The sequence below is a fragment of the Sturnira hondurensis genome, unplaced genomic scaffold (assembly GCF_014824575.4).
Source record: "Sturnira hondurensis isolate 20B ecotype Veracruz unplaced genomic scaffold, ASM1482457v3 Scaffold0020119, whole genome shotgun sequence".
In the NCBI taxonomy this organism is placed as follows: domain Eukaryota; kingdom Metazoa; phylum Chordata; class Mammalia; order Chiroptera; family Phyllostomidae; genus Sturnira; species Sturnira hondurensis.
In genome coordinates, this window is record NW_028092750.1 from 3,358,893 (window position 1) to 3,383,548 (window position 24,656).

The following is a 24,656-nucleotide window of genomic DNA, read 5'->3' on the forward strand; positions in this document are numbered from 1 at the left end:
GCAGTTAACATATCGTATTGTGCACTTTCAAATTTAAGAGGATGGATCTCCCATTGTGTTCTTACCACAAAACAATGAAGAAAACAAAGGGAAATGCTGGGAGATGTTGGATATATCTATTACCTTGATTATGGTGATGATAGCAGAGGTTTTGCATGTCTAAACTACATAAAATTACATGTATTAAATATGTTCTTTCTATTGATTATGCCTCAATAAAGACATTTAAAACAAACTGTTAGAGCACACATGTAATCATAATAAAGGTAAATTTCATTTTGTTGAACATTTTTGTTAAGTACATACACACACTCCACATACACACACACACTAGATCACCATGTGAAATCCTGTAGTATAACAGGAAATGTAAACATAACTTCTCTGGAGGTAATTAAGGAAAAAAAGAGCAAATCTCCGTTGCAGCCTCCCACTTCTTTACTTAATGGATAAAATTCACATTCCCCAGAGTGTATGTTGGGTCCTCCTTCTTTTTTCTTTTCCTCATTCTATACTGTCTTCCTAGGCATCCTTATAGTTTCAGGCTCCTTTGAGTCATGGTTAGGGGCAATGCCCAGGACTCCCTCACCCAGCTATAGTCCCACAGACTTCCAACTGGATATTCCATTTGCTTCTCAAGCAGGTGAGACTGAACTTATCTCCTCTCACAAGCTTGATTGTCCTCCAGTGCTCCTCCCCTCAGCCACCTACTTACCCAAAATGAAACCTGGGAATCATACTGACTTCCCTCCTACCCTGTGTGAGGTTGAGTGTCCCAAAAGCAGACCCTGAGACGAGGTTTCTTTTGCAGGAGTTTTACTGAGAGAATACGTTCCAGAGAAGGGGATTGAGGCAGCAGATGGGGCAAAGGAAAGAGCTGAGTGAGCACATGGTTCAGCTGAAGACCAGCCTCACCTGGTTCCACAGGGAGCCCAGAGAACAGGGCGATGCTGGTGCTACCTCAAGGGTGAGAGGCCAGTCTTCTGTATCCTCATGTCAGTCAGTCACTGGGTACAAGCTGCCAGTGGGGAGACAGTGATATAATCTCCTACGTGAGACGGCTCCTGTTCATACAAAGCCAATGTCTCAGAGAAGCGGCCACTGTGAGGAGTTAGCAGTCAACAGTCACAGCAGCTGGAGGATGGATGCACCTGCCAGATAAAGGGGATCTGGGCCAGGTACCAACAACAGACATAATGCCTCCCCTAGGCAATTAATCTTTAAAGACCATGATTTATCTCCTAAATATGGCTTGAATCTGTCGGTTTCTCTCCATCTCCAACATTCTGAGAAGAGCTTTCACACCTCTGCTCTTTGACTTGGTCTGGTGCCTCCGCTAGGAATGCTTTTCTCCACATGTCAGTACTTATGTATCTCCCAAGTCCAAGTTCAAATGTCAGTTTCTTTTTTGTAGTTTCTGCTGATACAGCTCTCCTTCTCCTACAGAAATAGTTACTCTTTTGTGTTCCCATTATACCTTATATGTTCATCAATTACAGAACTTAGACACCAATGACATGGTGGTACATTATCTCCTTAGAGCAGGGATTCATCTCTGTATCTGCAGTAAAAACGCAGGTCTTAACACGCAGTAGGTGCTCAATAGGTAGCTGGGTATATCCCTACAACGTCTGTAATAAGTGATGGGTGGCAAAGCTGAGCTGAAGGCATTTCTTGATTGAAATCCTGAATGGGGTAGAGAAAAAATCTCGATACCAACAAACTACTTCTTCCTATACTCTCTCAAAATGTACACCCATCCATCTCCCAAAAGCACATCCATCAGTTAAATTCAAGATCACCTGGTCTATTCTCTAATTATTCCATCGCTCACAGATCAATTTCTTCTCAGACCTCTCAGAAAATTTCACAGTGTTACCATCCTCTTTTCAGATAGGCCAAGGCACTACAGTCTTATAGTAAGTTCTAATTATTTCATGTGTGACTCCTTGAAAGCTAGGACCTTATCTCAGTGACAGACATGGAGGACTCAAGGAATGTTTTCCAGTATGTTTTATTAATAATAATAAAACTAAAGTGGGGGAATGTGGGTGGGAGGGGGTGGGCAGAGTGGAGGGGAGTAAAGGAGGGAAAATGGGATAACTGTAATACCATAATCATTAAAATATGTTTAAAAATGAACAGATTTATTGCAACACATTGATTATGGCAGCACATACTTGGCTGTGAAGGTGGTGGCATCTCGAAAGAAGCAGTCCAGGCAGAGGACAGTTTACACACAAGGTAGCTCATCAGCATCAATCACTACCCCCTGGCCTACGACATTTTGGCACTCAACACACCTGCCTGTGAGCTCCTCAAGCCCTACGACCCAGGAGTGGAGGTGCACCTGATTTCTTTGTGGAATAACATAGCTGCCAACTACAGGAAGTACCATTATGGCCCACGACCCTTGTTCAAAGTGAGGACATAGGGAAGTTTTTCAACAGTTTAAGAGAGAGAGAGAGAGAGAGGGAGAGAGAAGAGATAATCCCATTAATTTGGAAATAGTATCGCACCCTGGGATCCGAATTGATTTTTTCTCTCTCGTCTGACTGTAGGCTGCAGGGCCAGGATCAATAAGACATGAGTCCTCTATTAAAGACAACAGGAAACATATTTTTGAGGTGGGCTGGGAGAGTGGAAACCTGGTGCTTGCAGGATGGAGAGGCCTCCAGAGTCCACTGCATGCGGAGAATGAGAGCAGGTCCTTTCTGGTGTCTCGCCCACCCCCTGCCATGGTCTCACCACCCACTGCTCACAGAGATTCGACATTTACCCAGTGGTGTAATGGCTAAACCTGACCTGGCCTGTTCAAAAAGAGAGGCTACATCAGGGTAGTGTTGTTTTGTTTGTTTTGTTTTGTTTTGTTTGTTTTTTCAGCATTCATGTACTTCCGAGTTTTGGCTTCCTTGTCTGAAAATAATACCCAATTCTGGAAAATAAGTGCATAGTAAGATTTGTGAGCAGAGCTGGTGTTTAATAAATGCCAGCAGATCTCTTTCTCTTGCTCTCATCAGGAACTTAGCTCCAGTTTGCGTGTGATTGCATGGGACCCTCTGCTTCCTTCTTTCTGAGCTCAGCATAGATCTGGATTGCTCCGGTCTCTTTGGGCTTTACCTTCCATGGAATCATGTAGCCTCTGGAGTTACAAACACCACTCAACATGTGAGGGCACATCCTTGTTCATTCTACTCTCATTGCTTTATGTATGTAAACTTCACCTTCCCGGGTAAAGGCCAAGAGCCCCCTCAGTTGGCAGATGTGATCCACTTGGAACACGAGCTCCGTGAACTCCGACGAACCAGGTTCGTCCGGTGTACCCAGCTGCAAGCTCTGTGTCCAAGATACATTTGTGGAGTGAATGAATGGCAAAGGAACCTGGCTCTCTTTCAGGCCTCAAGTGTGGAGAATATTGTTTAAATAACAGAATTTGTGAATATTCAATAGCCTTCACAGAACCATCTATGTAAAACGAGTTGTGTTGTATAGAAAAATTAACTTCATACCCACTAGCTTCATCCTGGGCACTTTGGAAATTTTAAGCATTCATATACATGTAAAGTACCATGGCTATTCCCAGTTATTCATATTGTCAATAGTCATGCATTGATTTCAATCTGACTTTGTTGTAGATCAGCATGGCCACAGGAAAGGACCACTGGCCTAAGAGGAGGCGAAAGTGGAGACCAACCTCAGTTCCTCCCCGTCTATACGACTGCCTCCTGTCACTTCCCCTCTGGGTCTACCTTCCTTATCTGTGAAACTGCTGTCATCTAATAGCTGTTTGATAGCTAATATCCACTTTGGGGAATTAAATTCAACTTCTAAGAATAGCTCACCCTGAAACTTGTCACTTTCCATTCTTCTTATTTGGATGTTGTACACAAGAGTGACGTTTTGATTGTCAGGAGAATTTTGTCACCAAGTGACAATAAGATCAGAATGTAAAAGGAATTACATTGGGGTTTTTTTTTGTCATTCTTAAGACTATGAAAAATTTTTATTGAATTTATTGAGATGCTATTGGTTAACAAAATTACGTAGGTTTCAGGTATACAATTCTATAACACACCATCTGCATATGACATTGCGTGTTCACCACCCCAAGTCAAGTCTCCTTCCATCACCACTTACGCCCTCTTTACCCTCTTCTACCTCCCCCCATGCCCTCTCCCCCTCTGGTAACCACCACACTGTTATCTGTGTCTGTGAGGTTTGTTTTTTTTTCATAATCCCCTCACCTTTTTCGCCCAGCCTCCTTACACCATCCCTTCTGACAGCTGTCAGTCTGTCCTCTGTCTCTATCTATGAGTCTGTTTTCTATTTTGCTTGTTTCTTTTGTTCATTTGATGCCACGTATGAGTGAGATCGCATGGCACTTGTCTTTCTCTGACTGGCTTAATTCACTTAGCATAAAAATCTCCAGATTCAACCATTCTGTTGCAAAAGGTTAGATTTTCTTCTTTTTTATGGCTGAGTAGTATTCCGTGTGTAAATATACCAAAGTTTTTTATTCACTCATCCACTCATAGACAACTGGGCTGCTTCCAAATCTTGGCTATTGTAAACAACACAGCAATGAACATGGATGGGGGTATATATATTCTTTCAAATCACCGTTTTGGTATTTTTCAACTATATTACCAGAAGTAAAGTTGCTGGGTCATAAAAAAGTCCCATTTGTAATTTTTTGAGCTAATTCCATTTGACTTTCCACAGTGGCTGCCCCAGTCCACATTCATTTTATAAATAGGACACAGCTGGCCAGAGGTAAAAATGACTGGTTCAATGTCACAACATGGAGTATAAAGCCAGAGCTGGGACCCATCTCCTTAGTACCAAGCCAGTTCTCTGTACATCATACCACACCACTGTCTTACATAAATGCAATTGCTTATCTAGGTATGTACCATACAAGTCTGTGTCCACTATGAGCCTAAAAAAGCTTATCTCTGACTAAGAAATACATAATGCTATGTATTTCTTATGTTTGTTTTCAATTAAAAGTAGCTGTGCTCATTTAAAAGCTTTGTGGAAAGGAAAGCAAAAATAGAAAGAATTTTTAAAAATATATTATATATATATATATAATATATTATGTATAAATGTGTAAAAATAAAAAATATATAAATCATCTATTTTACCAGCATCTAAACCTAATTTTTTAATAAGTTGAATGACCCCTCTCATCTTTTTTAATATGCATATTTATACAGCCAGATGCATACTAGATATGTAATTATACACTTTGCTGTTGCCATTTACATCGTCATGAATTTGCCATGTTTTTATGTTCTAGTCTTCATAGATGCCATTTTAATTGCTACATAACATTCTGTTAATTGGATTAACCAGCTTCTGAAAACATTCTTTACTTGTTGAGCATTTAAGTTGTTAACAGTTTTAAATATATATATATAAATAAGCCTGTAGTGAGCTTTTTGTTTCTGGGTTTTGGGTTTGTTTTTTTTTTTCATGTTGTAGAGTATTTCTTCAGTGTACGTGGTAAAAAGTAGAATTGTTTGTTTAAAGGGTACCAATGAGCATTATAAGCCACCTGATACATTCAGTTAAATTGCTTTACAAGATGGTTTGTGCTGATTTCCACTGCCACATACAATGTATTAGAGCAATGGTCTCTATTTTAAAAAGACATTGCATATATCCAACATAGAACAAAGAACCTCATGTATATAATGGAAACATATATAGAGTCTTTTCGAGTGGAGAGAGTGGAAAAATTCCAAACTCAGGAAACAATGGCTGATGACGCATTTCTAGGACCACAGAGTGGAATGGAAAAGTAACAAAGCAGGAAAATATTTCACAAGCACAATTTGAAAGCCTTCTCATATATTGCTTTCTCTACAGCTAGAAATATATAAAGTTATTGAACTTTGCTAAAGATTTTTCCCTTCTCAGCCACAAGACCAATGGATTGAAGAGGCACTCGGATAAAACATCAGTGGAAAAAGCAGTAGTCATTTGTCATGCAGAACGCAGTTTGAAGGGATGGGGAGGCTCTGTGTTTGCCGTCGTTGTGCTGACTAATCGGGGGCAAGTTCCTGACCATTCGCTCCCTCTGCCTTGCCCCACTTTGTGCAGGAACAGCTCTGCAGGAAATGGTGGGAAACCTTGGTAAGGCTGCCCCTGGTCCCCTTCTACTGCCACCTTTTCCCTCTACCTTCGCTGGAGCTCTGCGCTCTCCTTCACCTCCACAGTTCTACTGAGTGAGTGGCAGCACTGAGTCCCAGGAAGAGGCACTGGAGAACTAGCCCAGCCTCCCCCCACGTGGGGCATAGACTCCCCCACAAGCCTGTACAAAAGTCCACACAAGAAGACAAGAAGGGTCACACAATGCCACAATCCACCCTGGGTTGGGACTCAGCCCAATTTTATATACCTGCTGGGAGGGGAGAGGGGTACAAAGAGTGCTTCTACTTCCTTGCACATGAATTGAAAATAGGAGTATAGATACTTACCCAAATCATACCATGGACATACACATTTCTAATTGGTCCCTGTTGCAACTGTATATGTTATATACATATAACACATTCATGCAGATTACATATAACATCCTATGCTTATTTCTTTATTATGACATTTCCAGTTGTGAGGTGGTATAAAACACTTTTACTTTCAAAGGATAAGAAATGTAGGGATGGCAGAATAATTTATGTATCTGACTATTATCATCATAAAATTCAAACAATATATTAGTACACACTTGGCATAATAATACTGTATTTTTATCTGTGGATGCACAAGTTAATGAATTGGCATCTCAAGTCCAAGTTAAAGTTCAACCCAGAGAAGTTGTGCCAGGTGCCAGAGGCTAAGGAAAGCCCATGGAGATCCTTGCTCTTAGGAGAACGTACACTGGAGGAGTGCAGAATCTAAACCTGATGCTGACCTTTGGTCATACAGAATCATCTCTCTCTTGTTCTCTCTCTCAGAAGAAGATACAAGCTCCCAAAGGAGCAGAACACCCTTCTTCCCATACTATCTCCAATATCTTTCTCACTCCACAATGCCAAGGCTGACCTGTCACCCAGCTCAATGTGCCACAGCTCTAGTGATCAGTTCCTCCTCTGCTACTACTCAGGGGAGGCAGGATGACTTGTTAATAAATGGTGTCCCAGGGCTGACACAAGAACAGAGGCACCTGGGCATGGTTATCTGGGGGCATTCGATGCTGATGACCAGCTTCTGACTTCTCCCAAGAGATCATTTACCATAGCCCACATGCCCAAGAAATTTCCTGAGCAGCCCTCTTGGCAAACCCAGATCTTGAACTTGGAGATTCCCCGTGTCACCATGTGGAATCGGGTCGTCAGCTCTGCCTGGGCTCTAATTGGCTCTGGCTTCTACTTACTTCTGTGTTCTCTGCAGGCAGCTGAGCGGCATTCACAAGAGAGAGAACATCTTCCTAATTTTTGAAAACATTAAAGGAAAGAGGAAATCAAAGGGCTCACATCTGAGCTACTGCTCAGGGGCAAGTACTCCACTGATCCGTGTAACAGGAGAGGGAAAAACAGACTTGTGCTGCGGGGAGAGGGCTCTGGGGAGAGAAGCTCCACACATCCGGCGGCCGAAACCGTCCCTCAAAAGGAGGGAAACTCAGGAAAGAACTAAGCACAACAACTTGTCGATTACAAAGTGTGTCTTTATATACCGGTTCACACTATAATCACAGCCATGTAAGGTATTTTGCTGTCCTTGATTTATTAGATGAGTAAACTGGGGCGCAGGGAGATTGTCTAAAGTTCTAAGGTGCCCCGTAGCTCACTGGTCCCAAAGCTCATGCTCTTTTCCTGGGTGTCCACGTCATGATGAAAGGGACTTGCCTGAGGTCACCAGGCAAGCACCTCTGTGTCTAAAGCCTTCCCTCCTTGGCCACAACTTGTGCTCAGAAGAACCACAGATGTTGCTCTTCCTGACCATCATTCCCCACTCCAATAACTGAAATAGCCCCCAATGTTCTCACAGCTCTACTCCAGCAGAAGCCCAGGCCTGCCGTTTAGCAAAAGCCGTCTTCACATCTAATCCAGCTGTGGCTTTGTCAAAGAGATTAAACCCAGAAAATGTACCAGGCACCCAAGTCCCAATATTTCTTTCCCCTGCTTTTACCACATGATTTTCAATTCTTGCTTGTGATGGTCTACGAAGAACTCAAGCTCTCCCAAGCTGGAGGCACTACCCTGCTTTTTCCAGCTTCCCAAAGATCACACTTCTTTTTTTTTTTTTGTAAGATTTTATTTATCTATTTTTAGAGAGAGGGGAAGGGAGGGAGAAAGAAGAAGAGAAATATTGTTGTGTGGTTGCCTCTCACATGACCCCAACAGGGGACCCAGCCTATATAGCCCAGGCATGTGCCCTGACTGGGAATCGAATCAGCAACCCATTAGTTCACAGACTGGCTCTCAGTCCACTGAGCCACACTGGGTAGGGTAAGACCACACTTCTTGGAATTTAGCACTGTATTTGGTGGCCCTAGTCCTGGCCCTTGGGGCTCCCCAAAGCTAACTTTCCTTCTGGTCCAAAGGTGTATCTTATTACCACATGCTTCTTTGCATCCCCATTCAGATCAAATATCTCCCCACAGGAATCATCTTTACTCAGAGCTACAGGCAAGCTCTCATTCTCTCACTCACCTCTAGGTCTGCACACACTGACATAGGATGAGAAGTGCAAGAAGAGTGTCTCCAGTCATGAATTCTAACTCAGCCTGAAGGGAAATATAGACATTCCCCACTACCATCACATCCCGTTGCCCATGGGTCTTGAGGACTGGAGTTGTCACTCTGGACAGAACATGTGTGGGTGAGCTCCAACATGTGGACACACACACACGGCTCAACAGAGAGTTGGTGGTGGACTGTTGATAGCCCAGAGCACTGAACTCATCCTGTACTTGACACGAATGAGGGTCACCCAAGGTCAGCACCAGTCTGGTAACCCAATCCCCTCTGTCTCTCTGAAAGAAATACTACACCAGCCAAGAGGAGCAGTGAATGAACTAGACCTCCCTCCTGAAACTGGGGTTCAGTCACAAGGCCCTGAGACAATTGCACATGTTCCTTGGTACATCTGGTCAACCCAAGACTGTGTGGGGAGGCAAATGTTAAATGCAGAAAGCCCTGTTTGTACTGCACTGCCTTCACACCCAGGTAAGTGGGACTTGTGTGCGAGTGTACACGTGTGTGTGCCCACAGACCTTCCTGTTTGGGGAGGAATGTGGAGAATTAGAGTGCTACAGAGGGCGGAACTAAGAAACAGGGTCGTGAGGGGCCACAGTCTGGGATCTGTGTCCTCTGCCTGGGCTGCGCTGCCAGACCTGTCTTGTCCCAGGCATGAGAGGGGAACCTGGAAAATGTCAAGGAGACCCTCCCAGGTGTGGGATGCTCTGAGGCACAGGTCTTGGGCACCAGCCTGGCTTACCCAGGTCTGAGGGCAGTGGTCTCAGAACAGGGCTTTCTGCATTTAACTTTTGCCTCTCCAAACTGTGCCTTGAGTATCACCTAGTAAGCCTGCTGCTGGCCCTAAAGTAGACATTGAATATAGATTTTTCAAATTGGATAGAATCCTGAGTCTTAACAAATATTGTAAAAGGCAATAAAATCCAAATGGAGACCCCATAACCACAGCAGGCCCTGATCCAGATCTCATTAACACTCTTTCTACTAATCCTCCAGAATTAGGAAATGCAGCTCTATCCTGCTATGAAATACTTCCCACCTCCAGGGCTCAAGTGAGGATCCACGAGAAGATCCGAGGAAGTCTCATTAAACGTATCTTTGAATTCAAGCTCTGGGTAGCATCTCTAATAAGCCCTTTCAGGCTTAATAGGGATTTCCAGCGATTTCCCATTCCACGTACCCCTATATGCCTCACCAGTTACTCCTTATAATTCCCTCTAGTAGATAATCAGGCTATCACACTCAAAGTCTCTTAAGCCTGAATAGGCTTTCCCAGTGCCCTGTGAGTACTTAAAGTTTCCTATCTGCTGTGCCCATGCTTCTCACAGAGCTCACTGCTCCAGCACTGGTTGGCAAAGACTCAAATGCAGAGGCTCATGTTCTCCTTAAAGAGCATCTTCTAAAGAAAATCTAATTGCAGCCTCCATGGGGCATTTAACAACCCATCATCAACCTGGTGACCAGACGTGCCCCCTCAGCAGCCAGCTCTACCCCTGCATCATCCTACACCTAGGACTCCTGAAGAGTGTTTTACAAGCAGGAAGGACCTGTTGCGCAGCTTACTTTACCTTAGGCAAACTCTAGGTCCATATTCCTGAGATTGTCCTTTGCAGCTGAAGAAATTAACCTGAAGTGTAGCTCTCTTAGGAAGCCTGAAACTGACCTCATCCTGGGGAACATTCTAGAACATCAGTAGCTTATAGCCATGTTTCTCACCTAGACACAAAGCATCAGAAGTTGTCTGACTACAGGGAGTGCTGGTGAGAGAGGCTGTTGAAGGAGAGAGAGGCTTTGTAAAGAAGGAGGAGAGAGAAACTCAGTTGAATTGTGTGTGCAGTTGGTCTGAAGCACCCGCAGACAGGTGGGATGTTCCTCGGCAGCAGCTCCATGGCTGAAAAGTGTGGTGGGAGCCCATGTGTCTGCCACCCACCCTTGCCTCGAGCCCTCCCTGGTCTCAGATGCTCTCGGTCTTGGCTCTGACGGCCAGCCCTGCACTGTCTCTGTGGCCCCTTTTTGTTCCTGAACTAAGCTCGGAGAACGGAGAGTACCCCCAGAACCCAATATGTTAGATTCCTAGGGCCATTGTAATCACATACCACAAGCTGAGTTGATTATAACAACAGACATTTATCCTCCGACAGTTCTGAAGCCTGAACGTCCAAGGTCAGGGTAACAACAGCAGGGTTGGTTCTCTGCGGAGGCTCTGAGGGAAAAGCTGCCCCACGGTTTCCAGGTGCTTCACTCCGACCTCGGCCTCTGTTGTCAGTAGCCTTCTTCCCTGGGTCCCCCCTGGGTCTCTGCATCTGAATGCCCCACTCCTTTCTCTTATAAAGACACTTGTTGTTGGATTTAGGGCTCACTCTAGCCTAGTAGAATCTAATTTTACTAATCACATCTACAAAAAAACCCTTTCCAAATAAGGTCACACATTCTATGGTTCAGGTGGACGTGAACTGGGCAGTAGGTTCGGGGCGGGCAGTGCCACTATTTAACCCACTGCACTTGGCCTTGCCCTAAACCTCCACTAGCCTCTCAGCTCCTGGTCGGTGCTGGCTGAGCTAACGCAGCCCTCACCATGCGGCTGGGATTCTGCCCACCGTCTCCCTTGGCTCACCAGCGAATGAGGGGAAAATGTGCTGGCTCCAGTTTGTTCTCTGCCCTTCTCAGAAGTGATCCTGACCTTCTCTGCAGCCCATGGCATGAATCACAGCTACTCGACCGCTGTAGCATATGCAAGTCTGACATGCGGCTCACAGTGGGCACATACTGGTAGGTGAAAGGAGCATATAGGTAAATGGCAGCCTGTTCTAATCTGACCCGGATAAAATAAGGAAGTGGGTGAAGTCTATTCTCAGGATCCCTGTACCTAGAGCCCCGAGGCCTCATTCCACCCCAGGTTCCCAGAGCCTCCTCCCACATTCAGACAATGCTCCATCCCCACACCTCATCTGACACCCTGGTTTCCCCTTTCCAAATGTCCCTCGGGTCACAAAAAGGGAAAGCCATTTGATACATTACTTCATACTAAACTAGTCAAAGTTATCAATGGAATTTCTATTTTAACAGACACTTTTGATACCATAGCCAAAGCAGGCAAGTAATCTGGGCATCTGGACCAGTCTCAAGGCTCTGGGCAATGATCTGGGTCAGGAGTAGCCGCTGAATCCCACTCTGCCCTGGACACCGTGCCTGCCCCTGTGCAAGGCCAGCTCTGGGTCCGGCCGCCATACCGGGCACAGCCCACGTGCATTCTTCTTCACTCCCCTCCCCCGCCTGCTTCCCCACTTGCTCAAGTGACCTGTTTCTAGTTCTCTCTCCTTCAGACTACCTTATACCAACGTTTCCATCTTCCATCCCTCCATTCCCTTCCTAGCCCTTGCCCTTGCACAATATTCCTTTTTTAAAAAATGTCCTTTAAAAAAATTTATAATTCTAATCATCAAGGACAAAGTCGACATGCTCAGTATATCTGGCCTTTACCATCACTTTGGAGACAAGGTCGTTGTTTTTATTTTCTCCCCAGAGACCTAATGATGTGTGGCTTCCAGTTTTTATTCCCTGTCCAGTCGATTCCATTTCAAGGATTAATTTTTAGCAGCCCCTGGGGAAAGGTCAGTACATCAGTAAGGACACTCTCAGCAAGGCATTGTTACGGCCCAAGGGGAGAAGAAGGACCTGGGACCTAGAATGAACCAGCAGCTGCCAACTCTCAAGGTCTGTGTGCTCCTGGCCCTGATGAAACAATGGAGGTGTTCCTTCTGAGCCACGTCCCGGAGCCCTTCACAGTCCAGGCCCCACACACCCACACCATGGGCTCTCCAGATAAGATTTGCACCGGTCTCCTGCATGTGGAGAGCGTGAAGGGTCAATGACTGCGCAGACTCCACAGCTGTGTCCGTTGGTCGTCTCTGACAGGTGACTGAGGGGTGGCTTTTTCGTCACCAGACATGCCTGGTTGGTGCATCACTCTGCATAGATCTGTACATAACAAGGTTCCAGTCTATGTCATTACTAGTGGCTGAGTCTCTTTTTTTTTCTTCTCTTGGTTTTATTGCAATTATAGTTCACATTCAACATTATTTTATATTAGTTTCAGGTGTATCACATAGTGGCTGACAATCATACAATGTACAAAGTGTTCCTCACGGTATTTCCGGTACCCACCCAGCCCCACACATAGCTATGACAATATTAATGACCATGGTCCCTGTGCTGCACTCCGCATCTTCATGACTATCCTGTAACTACCAATCTGTGCTTCTAAATTGCTTTCACATTTTCCACCCACCCTCCCAGCCCCCCTCTCATCAGGCAACCATCAAAAACGCTCTCTGTACCCACAGGTTTGTATTTATTTTATACATTTACTTTGGTTCTTTAGATTCCACATGTAAGTGAAATCAAATGGCATTTGTATTTCTCTGACTTATTTCACTGAGCATAGTACCCCCCAGGTCCAATCATTCTGTCACACATGGTAAGACTTCATTCTTTTTATGGCCGGGTAGTATTCCACTGTACACACGTACCACATCTTACCTATTCTTCTATCGATGGGCACTTGGGCTGTTTCCAAATCTTGACTATTATAAATAATGCTACAGTGAACACAAGAGTGCATATATCCTTTCAAATTTGTGTTTTGGGTTTCTTCGAATACATACCCAGAAGTCAAATGGCTAAGTCATAAGGCAGTTCTATTTTTAATCTCTGAGGCCCTTTCATACTGTTTTCCACAGTGGCTGCACCTGCATCCCCACCAGCAGTGCACAAGGGTTCCCTTTTCTGCACATTCTGGTAGTTGGCTGAGTCTTTAAACACACTAGCCGGCTCTGGTTTTAAAGAGAGGTTCAGATATCACCTGGTTCTGTATTTTCAGGATGGCCAAGCAGCCACTGCCCATACGCACTGCCTGCCATTTGATCTGGAATTCTGCCATCAGAAACCTCAAGCCCTGTCACGCTCCTCACAGAGGACTTGTTAGTGCGACGTACCAGTAGGTAGAATGATCACAAAATTTATCCTCCAAACTAGGATCCTTTAAAGAGAAAAAAGAAGACACCACTAATTATTACGTCAGAACAGCAAGCCCAAACCAGAACTGTGCCAGGCAAACCAGAAGTCGGCTACACTGAGACATCCTTTCAGCACACCTGGCCCATTGAGACATCTGGGTGCCAATGCACCAGTCAGATGAAGTAGAAAGCGGGGAAGAAGCCTGGCTACCTGGACCAGGTACCAGCGCTCCAGACCGCTGGTGCATCCCCTTGCATTAGGAGCAGGACTTCTGACTGGGGAGCCCTAGATAACCAATTCAAATGAGGCACTCAGCACTGGGAGCCATTGACAAGAGGACCCTATGCACTGAACTCTGGGTAACTTGATGTTTTTATGGCTTCCTTAACCTCGCCCATGCCTCTCTAAAAAGCTCCTTCCAGAAAGTTTGCTCAGTTGAAACATGCAGCAGGGGTGTCCAACCCACAGCCCGCAGGCTGCCTGCGACCCAGGATAGCTATGAATGCAGCCCCACACAAAACTGTACATTTTCTTAAAGCCCTTTTTTTGCTCAGTTAGTCTTCATTAGTGTCTGCGTATTTAATGTGTGATCCAGAACAACTCCTGTTCTTCCAGTGCGGCCACAGATGCTGAAAGCTCAGACACCCCTGAATCTCAGGGTGATACCCTGCCCGGACATCGACCTCATAGTTTCCTTCTTGAGCATCTTCTTTGGGCCCTTCCTTTTTTCTCCGGTAGCAGCCTCTTCTCATGTCCGCACAGCAAACATCACAGGGCACGGTAATGGCGAGGTTACTCACCCAGCCCCGCTTCAGGATTGCTGGCTCTCTAAATACAGGTTTGGGATTATTGTGCGGGGCACACAGCGCTCAGTGAATACCCAGATCCACTCACTGCTGACTTATGAGTTCTGAATCAGTGCTGTAATGCCTTCCACAAAAACAGCTTAAATAGTTATAAGAAAAAAGCACTTGGTATAACCCAAACTCAATAAATAATAATGTGAATAGAAAATTGTGTAATTTTTGTTTTTCACGTATTTTTATGTCCATGAATTTAATTGTCACGAGAACTTTATGAAAAACCAAGTGGCAGCTAAATGACAGAACTCTTTCCTAGGCCGTCTGTAACATTCGTGGAGTTTCACAGTCAAAGACTGAGCCCAAGAACCAGTCATCCTGGAATCAAAGACTGCTTCTGCTTCTTTCTGTAACCTCAGACCCTCCACCAAGTCCCTGTGCTCAAGGTTCCCAACTATGAACCAAGGAGGACGGTAACGCCCACCTCCTGGTGGCCTCTAAGGAAATGGCAGGGGCGAAGCAGTAGGAAGGGATCAATAAAAGCCAACAAATATTACTTTCTAATGCTTATTTTTGATAAAATGAGATTCTCATGAATGTGTCCAGGAAAGGCATTCTCAGCTTTGCAGCATGAACAGCTTCTCCACATCCCAGGAAAAACACAGAGGCAACTCTGTGGCTGAGAGGGCTTGAGTTGAGATGAAACACCCCTAGACTCACAAAAGTCCCTCAGCTCCGCACTTTAGGTTTTCTCCATGCAGCACTCATCTCAACTTGAGTGCACCTTTAGCACCTCTGTCTGGCTGGCCCCGTGAGACGTGTCACCTCCTGTGACCTCCTTCATCACACCAGAGACAAGCACACAAACAGAATGAGAGGCAGGCGGTCCTGAGTCCAGACCCTGGCCCTGCCCACAGGGTGAGCAGGAATAAGCCAGGCCAGTCTTCTCAGCCAGTTTTCTCACCTACAAGCTTACACCAATAACACCTCCTAACGTCGGGCTGTGGTGAAGAATGGTTTCGACAACAGGTGCCACAGAGCAGCAGTTTATAAGTGTCGTGGATCCTCTCCCTTCTAATGGAAAGGATTCAGTGACAGAGAGGGCAGGGCCCATGCAGAGGGGCCTCTCAGGGCTCCGTCTGGGCCCAGCAGCCCTGTGCTCCAGAGCCTTCCCGGGGTACTCTGTGCAGTGTGTCCACTGTTTATCCCACCCGCCTCAAGGGGGAGCCGAAGTGAGTGACTCAGGTAAACTTCCATCCCTTTAGCCTCAGCTCAGAGCCCCACTCATCCTTCTCCTTCTCAGACATTTCAGTCCTTGGGCAGAAGCAGGCCAGGTGAGGTGAGCTGCCCAGGGTGAGGCTTCTGAGCCCAAGCAGGCTGAGGGGAATATCCACAGGTGGGCTGACGCAGGCAGGGGTCCGTGTGGCATGTCCAGGGTGAGAGCTCAGCCTGAACAGGCAAAGAAGGTGTCCTGGCAAGGGGAAGCCCAGTGTGCGGCGTCAGAGCCCAGGTGGGCTGAGGATGGGTCCTCATTAGGCATGGCCACTGTGGGATGTTTGACTGGAAGTGGGTTAGAAAGTCTGTCCATGTCAGGACAGCTTGATGCACAGCATTGAACTCAAGTAGGCTGAAAGGGCGTGACCCAGCCACAGATACAGGATCCTGAGCTGGGTGCAATGGGTAGTCACGGCAGGGAAGGAGATGGCAGCCTGGACAGAAGACTGGTCATATACAGAGTGACTGAACACAATATGCATCGTGATAAAGACGATGGAATCCAGGTTCCTCGCTGGAGGACAAAGGGAGTTATAACATGGAAAGGAGAACAACCATCGTGGCTGCTATGGTGGTTGTGGTTTGGAATGAGAAGAATCGGTGTGAACACATGGTGTGTAGATATACACATTAATAATCAGTGTGCATGTGTGTGTGCATAGTCCCAGCTGACGTGGACCCTGGCTCCCGGGGTCTGCGGTGTTATGAATGAGACAAGACAGACTCACACAAACTACCGAGGAGTCCTGTGGAGGAAAAGGGTCGGCACAGACACTCTCTCAAGAGGACAGCGCCTTGACCCTTGCCTTGACTAGCTTTTATTGGGTTCAATTTGCACAGGAATACAGGGTGTATATGTAAAGCTCATCAATCATTGTCAGGCAGAAATGATTAAGCAATAGGTAACATTCAAAGAACTCTGAGGGCTTCTTCTGAGTCAGGGTCAGATAGTTAAAGGGCCATAAAACTTCAGGGAACAAACTCATTTCATGCTTGGACCCTTATCATTTAAATTGAGGGTATTAGCAAAATAGGTTTCATAGGATTTTATGCATTCTTTCTTAAGCCTGATCACCCTAGGGAACCCGTCCTATCCAGCACAGGACCACACCCACCTCCAGCATTGTTTCTGGCTTAAGGCATTTTTTCTGGTTTAAGTCAGGCAGGGGAAGTAAGGCAGCCATGAGATTAGGAGACTTCTTGACAGAATGAGGACTCAGGCTATGTCAAAGCCAAGGAATGGGTATCCACCGCCCTTTTCCTATGCCCCACCCCCAAGTTCTTCCCTGAGGGCCCCTTGGAGACTGTGCCTGTCTTAGGTCGTCCCTCTTTTGAGGAATCTTATCCATCATTAGCTAACTAATCATCTGCCTGGAGCCAAGCAGGGTGAAGAGAAAGGAGGCAGAGGTGGTGCCCCTACAAGGAAGATAAGCTTTGTCTCCTACGTGGTTTATGGTCCCAAGGTCCTTTACTCAGCCTTAGCCATGGGGGGTTACAGCTTCTGAAACGAGGCAGGGCAGTTCCCAATACCCAGCTCTGTCCACTGAGAGAGGTCTTAGAGGCAGTGACACCCCAAAGCAGTGTGCACACCCAGTGCCCATTTCTGGATTTCTAAATACCATTTGTAACTAAGAAGAACCAAAATCCTTAGTGAAATGGCTAATTCCAGGCTCAGGTGAGGAAACAAGATAGGTTGGAAGAGCTGGTTGAACCATAAAGCAAGGATATACTCACAGGACAGTGGTGACGTGTCATAAGCTCACACAAGCCAGTGCCACAGAGCTCCCTCTGGACAAAATTGAGATAATCTGAGCATCAGCATAAGTAATGAAAGTAATGGACTACAACCCTTTGAATAAAATAGGAAACTGATAGATAGGTAGATAGAAAGAATGTTTGATGAGAAATGGGGCATTTACAGATTTTTAAAGTAACTCCCCACAAAATACTTATTATAAAGTGGGAAAGTGTGACTTTTACAGAGGAGATACCTCGATTCAGACACCATCTGAATCAAGTGATTAAATTAACTTTGCTTAACACAGAATAGGACAGAGTAAGACCACAGCCCCATGTCCGCGATTACTACTGAATCTAACCTTGAAGAAACATCAGACAAATCCAAGCTGAAGGATATTCTGTAAGACAACTGGACTATAAACTTCCAAAGAATAAATGTTCTGCAAGTCAAGGAAAGCTTCCCAAACAGATGTAGACAGACAGTGACTGAAGAGACACATGTGGACACAACACGTGGTTCTGGACTGGACCCTCTTGCTGGGAAGGACGTAACTGGGCAGCTGTGGAAACTGGAATGGACTCCGAGCAGTAAATGGTGACCATGTTCCAGTTATAAACGAGTAAGCCCTGGGGCCTTTACAGCACGGTGACTACAGATGACAACGCTGTCCTGTGTGCTTCGGAGGTGCTGAGAGAGGAGACCTTACAGGCTCTCACCACCACCACCACCCACCAACCACAAAGGGAACCATGTGAGGTGACGGGAGTGTTACCTGGCGTGGTGGCGACCCTTCTGCCATGTATGCCTGCCTCAAGTCAACACGCACACGCCCAAACCTACACAGTGTTCTGTGTCAATTATATCTCAATAAACCTGGAACAAATGGTGCTCGTGCAGCAACGTCCGTTTTCAGATTTTGATGGTTATTTGTGGTTGTTTAGAATAATGTTCTTCGTGAAAAATGTAGGAGTAATGGAGCATGAAGTCAGCAACTCAAATGGTTCAGTTACATCAAGCTATTTTAATTTGTACTTAACAAATATCCTGTACTTTTGAGAATGTTCCAACATTTTAAAAACTACATACTGAAAAATGATTTACAGCTAGAACTGTAAATCCTGTGCATGGGCAAGCCTGGCCAGGCTCTGCCTTTCGCAATTGTATCTTAAACGGTTCCCCCCACCTTTTATTCTGCTGTGCTAGTATTAGCTGGTGATGTGTTTAATTTTACACCCTGCACCGGGACTGTTTTGAATCAAACAAGAAGGCAGAGTAGGAGTGAAATAATACCCTCCAGGAATCTTTATGGATTCCTGGGGCCCTGAAAATGGAAACACTTACTATGCTGACCTCCCCAGCTTCGCGCCTAAGTGAAGATATCATGGCTCCTTAAGAGCAAGCTCAGTGATTGCTCCATAAACTCTGCAGCACAGCCCTGCTGCAGACACATGGCTCTGGCCTCGCCCACTCGAGCCCTCACAAGGGCCTGCCACAGGCAGCCTCCGGATGAACGCCCCTCAGTAGGACAGGCTTGAAATCTCAATCCAACTTTCTATTTCATCTTGAAGAAGACTGCTATGCCGTTGCCTCGGAACCCAAAGCCATTGCCAAAGAGGGAGGTTTCCAGGGGATCAGGACACAAGCAGAGAAAAGATTGGGTTTGGATTTAGATGAAAATCCCCAAACAGTATGCTTTTTCCCAAAATTTCCTGGGATCGGTGGTTGTGGGGCCCAGAATTCTGAAGAAACCATCTCTTGCTTCTGCTGGCTCAGGGCTGCATCTGACTGAGTGAGGCCGGCAGCGGGGAGAGGTGACCTCTATGGTTTCGAGTCCTCTTAGCATCTGCAGAGAAGAATTTCAGTATTCAGAACGTAACCCAGGAGTGACAGAAATGGAGCATTAAATGAAACGACTTCATGTAAGGTCCTTAGACACAGAGCTGATGCTTCCTGTGATTTGCTTCAATTTGGATCAAACAAAAGACAAAAGCACTCATCTAGAGCTCCTGCTCTGAGCAAAACCCAGTGCAAAGCCACCTGGGATTTCACAAATGTGAACAGAGTCAATGTCATAGATCAAGTAATTGCTATAGAGTCAGGAAGACGTGGGTTCAAACCCGTGTTCTGCCATACAACAATGCCATTCAAGAATTATTTTAATCATCCTGAGTTTGCATGCTTTCAACTATAAAACAAGAATGTCATTAACACTACCTGCCGTTTAGAGGTGTTGGCAATACGTTAAGATATCGAATACATAAAACACTGAACAGAACACCTGACTCTTCATAGGCATCAGCAGGTATGAGCTATTGTTACGATTGTTATTGTATCATTTCATTAGGCTAGAACAGGCTGTATTATAGTGACAATGATACCCCCAAACTCCGCATCTTAACATAATAAGGCTTATATCTCACTCATGCCAAGTTCCAGGTGAAGCAGGCAACCTTCCCCTATCATGTAGTCATGCAGTCTGAGCCACATGGCTTCCACAGTGCTGGCCTGAAAGTGGCATAAGTCACCCTGTGCCTGTCACCCACCTGCAGGGCATGGAGTCTTCCTGTGCACCAGGAAGAAGGGGCATGAGGGCACGAGGAGGATCTCTCCCACAGTGAGCACTGAGCAAGTGTCCGTAGGCAAATAAGACCAAGAGGCCAAGGCCAAGTGACTTGAGGACTTTGAGCATCGCAGGAAATGTGTGTTTAAAGGGGCAGTAGAGAAGGCAGCTATGACAAGTATAATCAGCATCGCAAAACTCGGACATCCTGCACTGGGAGCTGAAAAAAAAAAGAAAGGTCTCCAGAGTGGAAGCAAAAGACTTCAAGGCTAAAAAACCAACTAGGTTTGACCTTGAATGATACATGGGACTAAACACATAGTTGAGAAAAGGAGGTGCTCAACAGTGTCTGATTTTGTGTGACCACTCCCACGGCCAATCACACCCTTCCATTTTCTAGCCTATTTCTAAGTGGAAGCTAATTTTCTGGGAGAATTCAGAATACCCACACAATGTCATGAAATATTGGGATGAAGTTAAAAAAGCTAAACAATGGTGAAGGGCCTGAAAAAACGAAGTAGGCTCGATCCACTCTCTCAGTAAGCTCAAGGGAAGGCGGGAGGATTTCCTGGCTGTTCGAATGACCTAGTTCCCTGTAACAAACTACCTCAAACCCCGCAGGTCCGGAGTTGAGGTGGGGTTCACCTGGCTGATGTTTCTGTTTCTAGAAGATGAGCCACTGACTAGCGCCCAGAGGGTGGGCGGGCTGGTCTGGAGGGCCCAGCAGGGTTCCCTTACACGTCTGGCACCTCGGCAGGGATGGCTGGGAGGCTGGGCTCAGCCGGGACTGCTCCCCTGAGTGGAGGGCCCATCTCGGCCTCTGTGGCATGGTGGCCTCAAGGTAATCACAGGGCTCCAGGAGTGAGTGTCCCAGCAAATAAGGGGCAAGCTCATGGCCTTTGCAGCATAAAGCAGCCTGCCACATTTTATTGCTTATAGCAAACCACTAAATCTAGCCCAGATCCGAGGGAATGGGAATTGGATCCCATCATTTAATGTGAGAAAGGTCAAAAATTTGCAGTCAGTTTTAATTGGTCACACTGGGGTTAGGAAGATTTAAAACATAGAAAGCTATTTAAAACATTAAATTATCCAGTGTTTCTTGAGCCTTTGCAGTTTAAGGGCCTGAGGGGAGGCAGTTTGCAGCAGAACGTGAGTTGTCCCTGGTTCAAAGGGCAGGCAAGCCCAGGCAAGCCACTCCATTCCCCGTGTGTCAATGTCCATGCCTGTCATGTGGGCATGGTCCCCTCACCTGGCCAAAGAAAGTGAATTCAATGGTAGAGAAAAGCTTTGAAAAATGTGAACTGCTATATCGTCAAGCACAGCATTGCTTCCAGTCGTGGGAGCTGCCCATGGACCTAACTGTCTGGTTGGGGAAGGGAGACCTTGCAGACGAGGAAAGAAGTATGGAAAATACCAGGGACCACGTGATCATGAACTGGGCTGTGACTGCGACCACAGCAGGGCGGGGGAGGCAGGAGGAGTGTGAGCCTCTGGGGAAACAGACTTCTTTCCCGTTCAAGAGACATGATGGATTTACAGCCCCATGGGAACTCTGGGAATTAGCATCCTTAACGTGTTTACACACACAGCTGTTTTTGTCTCGGGGTGACTCTTTATTTGCAACTGCCTGCTTGGCTCAAGGCAGACCCAGCCTTGCCACCTTAACCCTGCGCACCCCTCCGACACAGCAACCACACACGAGGCCGCTGGCCCGTGATCCTGACGTGGCAGCAGCTCCTGAAGACATAGGGCCTCCAGACTGCTGGCCCCCAGCTTCACTCACTGTCTTTGCAGGAAGCTGAATCCAATAGGCCAGAGCCCTTCCTCAGGCCCCCTCTTTGGTCTGTGACGTCTGCTTCTGAGTGACACCTACTGGTGGCAACACCACCTTTGTCCAGACAGGAGGAGCTCAGCCCTTGGGGCCAGCTTCCCAGAGAGCCCTCCTGCTGCTGGCAGCCTGCCAAGCTCCTGCGGGGCTCTGGGCCAGCCTAGACCTTTGGCTCTGGTCTGGGGGTGGCAGGGAGAGCCAAAGGCCAGCCCAAGGCTCCTCCTGCCCTGGACACTGCCCCTGGCCTGGACTCATTGGGTCCCCTCAGACCACATGCAGTGCAGACACTGAGCACCGCCAGGGGTGCTTCTCCGGGCCTGCGCTCAGACCTCCACCTGACCCCAGGCCTGTTGCTTCGGGCTCCTCTCATACGGGGTATCCAGCCAACAAGGATCAGCAGAGTTCACAGCCAGTTTCTCAGAGGGGACTAATGTCAATGAACTGGGCAGGCACTCCCCTTACGCCCCCAGAGACACATCACTAGGACTCTAAGAGGGAGCACCTCCATGGAGCCGGCCGGGGATCACTCTCTCTCTGTTCTGACCACTCTAGCTCTGTGTGTGCATGTGTGTCAGAAACTCGACTCTGTTTTATTTAAAGCCCTCAACCTCTTTTTGTTACTTCTTTTCCAGGTCCTTTTCTGTGGCTCCCGGGATCTCTTTGCACAGGTGCCTGGCCAGGGAGCGGGTGCTGATACGGGCCTCATGGAGACCGGGAAACTCCTTTACGCTCCCTCCCTCCTCATGAGTCTGTGTTCTTTCCTTCTGATGCACATTTTGGTGGGGGCATAACTGTCCCTGCCAGCTGGCAGACCACCTCACATCTTCTGTAGAACAGTTTTCCTTCCTGTTCAGACAGCTTCGGGCCAAGAGGACTCATGTGGACTCATGTAGCTGCTGTACGGGAGCTAGATATCTTGGTGTCTCGGNTCTCATACGGGGGTATCCAGCCAACAAGGATCAGCAGAGCTCACAGCCAGTTTCTCAAAGGGGACTAATGTCAATGAACTGGGCAGGCACTCCCCTTACGCCCCCAGAGACACATCACTAGGACTCTAAGAGGGAGCACCTCCAGCCGGCCCGGGATCACTCTCTCTCTGTTCTGACCACTCTAGCTCTGTGTGTGCATGTGTGTCAGAAACTCGACTCTGTTTTATTTAAAGCCCTCAACCTCTTTTTGTTACTTCTTTTCCAGGTCCTTTTCTGTGGCTCCCGGGATCTCTTTGCACAGGTGCCTGGCCAGGGAGCGGGTGTTGATACGGGCCTCAGGGAGACCGGGAAACTCCTTTACGCTCCCTCCCTCCTCATGAGTCTGTGCTCTTTCCTTCTGATGCACATTTTGGTGGGGGCATAACTGTCCCTGCCAGCTGGCAGACCACCTCACGTCTTCTGTAGAACAGTTTTCCTTCCTGTTCAGACAGCTTCAGGCCAAGAGGACTCATGTGGACTCATGTAGCTGCTGTACGTGAGCTGGATATCTTGGTGTCTCGGAGCCAGCAAGTTCCCCATCGTCCACCCTCATTTTCTTAGGGTGCTGTCTGCCTTTAACACTCTGCCAACCTGAACTTCACCATGATACCTGACAGGTCCACATGCAGTGAGGGGGCAGTTCCGTGGTGTTTGGCTTCACGTCTGTGGAGCCCCCGGCGGCTGGTCAAACCCCTCCTCCAGAACTGCACCTTTGCTGCTGAGCACCACCCCTCCCAGCCCTCCTGCTGAGCAGCCACCGAGAAATGCTCCCTAAAATCTCTGTGAAGTCCAAGTGCAGGACAGTGAGGCCTCCAGCAGTGAGAGCTGAGGTCAGTGTTACTATCACAGCTATTGGGCCAGGGCAGGGGTCTCACCTTACACAGAGTGAGCTGGCAGCCTCTGGTCTCCGACCCACCGACGGTGGATCTGACCCCGACAGCCTGGAGTGAGGCCTGCGGGTGCTGTGATTCACAGTTTCCTCGTCTGTGAAGAAGGTGCCCTGGTACCAACCTCACATGGTTTCACGGGAAAGGAAGGTAACAACAGGCGCAAATTGCTGAACTTTTACCAGAGGTGAAGGTTCTCCGTCGGCTGGAGTGGAGACAGCACACAAGTGGTGGTCTAGTAGCTGTCTGGAGATTCGAACTGCAGAGTCTGTCCACTGCCCTCCTCTTTGGGGACCCAAACCTTCCAGAAGTTTTGCAAGGCTTGTCTCCTCGCTTTTCTCCATGGGGCCTCCATGACGTAGGTAGAATTGCCCTTGTTTTCAAGTGCCAGACAGGTCATCCCAGGTAAGTCTGAGGGCACAGACCTGCAAGATGCCCTGTTGCTACAGGGAGACAGAGCAAACCAGAGACCAGTCGGCTCCAGAAGGGAAGAATCCGCCAGCGGCGAGAGATGCTTGCTTCAGTAGCTTAGCTGAGAGGGAGCCTGGGGACTGCAAAAGGCAGCTCCCGATTGTAACCTCCCCAGAGGTTCTGTTGGCCCTTTGGTTTGCTGGTTTCCCCAAGGAAAGAGGGAGACACTCCGGGGCCAGCCTCTGGCCCCTCTGCCTCCCCAGGGCCTCCCATGGGGCCCAGCACACAGACACACATGGTAAATGTTGGCTGAAATGAACTGACAGGTACGGGGGGAGCTGCCACTGCCTTGAGTCTCAGGGCCTGAGAAGCGAGCGGAGAGCATGGAGCCTTCTCTCCAGAAACGGGCTGGTGAAGGCCCTGTGCAGTCTTCCGAGATTCCCCTGGGGGGCAGGGAAGCCA

General features: G+C 47.2%; 1 long non-coding RNA gene across 1 annotated transcript; it reads right to left on the reverse strand.

Moving 5' to 3' along the window:
- Positions 1–10,576: 10,576 nt before the first annotated feature.
- Positions 10,577–16,658, reverse strand: LOC118975211 (uncharacterized). Its single transcript, XR_005064019.1, has 3 exons — positions 16,570–16,658; positions 15,422–15,428; positions 10,577–10,588 (listed from the first exon to the last, which is right to left on the reverse strand). It is a non-coding gene; the product is annotated as an uncharacterized LOC118975211 (long non-coding RNA).
- Positions 16,659–24,656: the final 7,998 nt, after the last annotated feature.